Source organism: Mus caroli, unplaced genomic scaffold, assembly GCF_978045245.1.
Source record: "Mus caroli unplaced genomic scaffold, Mus_caroli_1 scaffold_3, whole genome shotgun sequence".
In the NCBI taxonomy this organism is placed as follows: Eukaryota; Metazoa; Chordata; class Mammalia; order Rodentia; family Muridae; genus Mus; species Mus caroli.
This window is the reverse complement of record NW_028227258.1, coordinates 142,200,073-142,204,521: the sequence shown is the minus strand read 5'-3', so window position 1 is coordinate 142,204,521 and position 4,449 is coordinate 142,200,073. Positions and strand designations below refer to the sequence as shown.

Sequence of the window (4,449 nt, the reverse complement as noted above, 5' to 3'; positions counted from 1 at the left end):
TCCTGGAAGCTGTCTTGTGAGAGGGCATATGATGTTTTGCTGGGACTGACGCTTGAGAGGGTCTGTGATGTTTAGAAAGAATATAAATATAACCCCCACAGACAGTGAGAGGACACTCATTGGTTTGCCTTGCAACACTTCGCTGATGATGTTCTTGCTTTGGTATGCTTTGGAATGCTCTGCTAGTTTTCATTGATCTTCTATTGTTAAGCCCTCATAGAGAGAAATATGCCAGAGAACTTCTCGTGGTGCTATGCCAGCTGCTTCTTGTCACTTTTGTGGCTGAGCCTTGCTTTCATCAGGATTGCGCTGCTGGTGGTACTTATTCATATATGATGTTTTCTACTGGACTGCACTGCTGGTATCCTAAACATTGGAATCACCCCAAAGAACTGCTCCTAAAGAGGTCCCCACCCCCATTTCCTATTAACTTTTCTTTCATCCTACCTCTGGTAGGTGGGCTAGAAGGGAGATTGAAAATTTTAAGAACTCTTATTAAAGTAGGTTTTAGGTTTTGAAAAATTTACACCTACAAGCATGTCTCTAGCTGCATATGTAGCAGTCGATCATCAATGAGAGGAGAGGCTCTTGGTCCTGTAAAGGTTCTATGCCCCAGTATAGGGGAATACCAGGGCCAAGAAGTAGGAGTGGGTGGGTTGTGGACCAGGGGGAAGGGGCGAGGATAGGAGGATTTTTGGAGGGGGAACTAGGAAAGGGGGTAACATTTGAAATGTAAATAAAGAAAAATATCTAATAAAAATGCAAAAAGAAAAACAAGTCAGAGTTTTCTGGCAATAAGATGTGTTGACCCCCTAGGCATTGATCGATTCTGTATTACTTCAGTTCTTCAAACAAAAGCTAGACAACTGGTTACTAGAGGTGTTGTAAAGAAAGCATGTGTGTTTTCTAGACCACTGTGCTAAATAGCATCCCAGATGCCTTTAAACTTTGAAATTTAATGATATTAAAATAAAGTCAGCACCATGTAACTGAGATAGCTTTATAGGTTCAATAACAAAAGGTAATACATCTAAGAGAACCAATAATACTAATACTACTACTAATACTACTACTACTAATAATAGATTTCTCATTATATGGAATGGTTGGCTTTAAAAACAAAATCTTGTTGAGTTATTGTTGCGGCCTGCCTGCAGTCAACACGAACGGTTCAACTGAGAATGGCAGTTCGAGCTGAAAAGAGAGGAATCTAGACGGGGCGGAAGAAAGAATGGAGCTAAGACAAGATTCTGATCAAAGCTCAATTTTACTATTTCCAGACACTCAGTTATAAAGGAAGGGGGAGGGAACCCGATTTCCCGCCAAGTAACTCAGGGTCCAGTAGCAGGACGAACACGTGTGTGCCTCTTCCAAGCAGCAAAGGCAGGGCCCAGCAGTAGGCGTGGCAGGACGAATGAGCAGGAAGCTCCACCCTTGAGCAAGCAGGTTCCAGGCTGGGGGAAGGGAGGCCACAAGTTATAATTTTGATATAAATGTTTCTGACATTACATTTGTACCAACTTGCAAATACATGTTTCTATATGTGACAGGTTACAAGAAAATCAGGTCCCAGATTAAATTCTACCACAAATGTAGGCATTTATTAACAGCTATCACAGGCAACCTGCTTTCTTAGTTGATGATAACCCAGGCTCTTTTTAGTTTGTCTACATTTTTCAATAATAATAATAATAATAATAATAATAATAATAATAATAGAATTCTAAGGTAAAAACATAAATTCTCATGTTAAAATTCTCAGTCAGTATCAAATGACCAGAGCCTTCTCATAACACGTTCAAACCTTAAGCACCAACCCTTCGTGTGAAGGGGGATGTTGCCCTAGTTTCCTGTATCTTTCATGTCAAATGGAGAGTGTCTTAAATTATTGTTCTACTGCTGTGAAGAAACACCATGACCATGGCAACTCTTACAAAGGTAAACAATTAATGGTGCTTGCTTATGGTTTCAGAAGTTTAGTCCGTTATCGTCATGGGAAGGAGCATGGCAGCAGTCAGGAAGATACGGTGCTGGAAAAGGAGCTGAAAAGTCTACATCCTGATCTGCAGGCAGCAGAAGAAGAAAGACTGAATGGACCTAGCATGGGATTTTGAAACCTTAAAGCCCACCAGCAGTGACATATTTCCTCCAACAAGGCCACATCTCCCACTGATTCTAATTCTTTCAAATAGTGCCACTCTCTGGTGATTAAGCATTCAAATATATGAGCCTATGGGTGCCATTCTTATTCAAACCATCAGAGAAAGTATCTCTACAATGTTACTGAGTAACTCATCAATTTACCTGAAACACCAGCCTCTTAAAAAAATAATAAAGCTATTTCTAAAAGCCATTGTACAAAATTAAAAACCAAATCCCCTTATTTAAAATCTGGAAAAAAAGTCTAGTCCTAGGAATAAATTCAAGAAATCTATTCTACGTCATGGTTACTATAGTTAATAACATCTTGTGTAAATGAAATTTTCTATGAAAGTACATTTTAAGTAAAGTACTATATATGATAACTAACACAATCTGGCTGGTCCACAAGATCTGTTTGAGAAAGAATGTGTGTGTGTGTGTGTGTGTGTTTACCATTAAAAACAACATATTAACTGAGTGCACACTTCTGTTGGAAGACAGTTTGTGCACTGAGTATTCAGATGCTGATTTCGATGCCCAGGCATCTAATTACAGTCTGGATACTGGCATGTTCAAGCATCTCTGGTTGGATGCTATGTAAGAATTGTCTTGTATCCCGGCGTGCTCCCATCGGTCGGAGCTAACAGCTGCCAGGCAGCTGCCGCGGCCTGGCATACGCCCCAGTCGAGTGAAGATGGTGGGTCAGAACAGCGCCATCGCCGCAGGTGTGTGCGGTGCCCTCTTCATCGGGTACTGCATCTACTTCGACCGCAAAGGGCGGAGTGACCCCAACTTCAAGAACAGGCTTCGAGAACGAAGAAAGAAACAGAAGCTTGCTAAGGAGAGAGCTGGGGTTTCCAAGTTACCTGATTTTAAAGATGCTGAAGCAGTTCAGAAATTCTTCCTTGAAGAGATCCAGCGTGGTGAAGGGTTAACTGTGAGAAGGATGTGGACCATCTGACAAATGCCACTGCTGTGTGTGGACAGCCTCCGCAGCTGCTGCAAGTGTTACAGCAGACTCTTCCACCATCAGTGTTCCAGACGCTCCTGACCAAGCTTCCAACCACTAGTCAGAGAATTGTAAGTGCTCAGAGCTTGGCTGACGATGATATGGAATGAGCCAGATACCAACAAAATAAAATCTCAGTAAAATATTTTAACAGTTAACTTGGAAGCTGGTCAGCTCTGGGGGAATAAGGGCAAACTGTGCTGTAATGAACTGTCCCACACTGACATCTGCCAAAGTGAATGTGAACTTTGGTAGATCCATTGTCTGTTCTATTTATTTTTCTAGTGAAAAGGATTTTGATAGAGCTTTTCATTTTATAAATACACTGAGTTAACCAAAATATCATTTCCGTTTGTTCTTAAGACATGCAATTCAAATGTAAATACAGTAGAATATTACTTAGGTAGAAACTCCTGGTGATTTTAAAAGATTGGAAAAGAATCTGAGGAAGAGTTGAATAATGTGCATTCTAAAGACTAGAACATTTTATTGTATGTTGTAAAATAGTGTAGAAACTTGTGTTTGTGAAAACTGAGGATTAAAACCTTACAGAGACCATTTCTCCTTTACTTAAAAAAAAAAAAGGAATTCTTTTATCACCTCTGATTAGTTAATAAAAGAGCTAATCAATCAATTACTTGGGTAGACCAGAATAGAGTGGGACTTTCAATCCTAGTGCAGGGTTAGGGGGGACAGAGAGAGGGAAAGAGGAGTAGTAGGGAGACCATAGGTAGGAAACAGGATGATTTCCCAGGAAGTCTTTATAAGAGAACAGGCCTGAGAACACATATGGACCCGAGTAAGCTAGGGCAAGGCCAGACGGCAAATAATGGAACACCTTGCTGAGTAGCATGTTGCCTAGTTGGGTTAGAAAAGATCAGAAACTGCTCAGCTGTTACTGCTTACAGCTTGCTAATAAAAATACTAAGACACTGTGTATTTGAGACCTAAAATGTACTGGAGTCGAGGGGAGAAACACCCGATAATTATTTGGGAGCAAAGGGGGCATAAGAAAAACTCCCCCAGAATTATATTTATACAGTCCCATTTTGATAAAGACATGAAGTTGTTTCTTCTGTCTGGAGCATGTCAACTCCCAGATGTTGTTCCATGGCTCAGTCCCTCTAGTCAGTCCAGTGAAGTGTCACTTTCTATAAGGAGCTTTGACTTAGCAACCAATCTAAAAATGTATCCTAAACATAGTTTTCCTCACTTGATCTTTATAGCATCTATCACTGTGTAAGACATGTGTTAATATTTTCCTCTCAAAAATATAAACTCATTTGAGTTGATTCTCT

At 40.4% G+C, this 4,449-nt stretch overlaps 1 pseudogene; it reads left to right on the top strand.

The window, feature by feature from the left end:
- The first annotated feature begins 2,836 nt into the window (after positions 1 to 2,836).
- LOC110292021 (mitochondrial import receptor subunit TOM20 homolog pseudogene) lies at positions 2,837 to 3,338 on the top strand (annotated as a pseudogene).
- Positions 3,339 to 4,449: the final 1,111 nt, after the last annotated feature.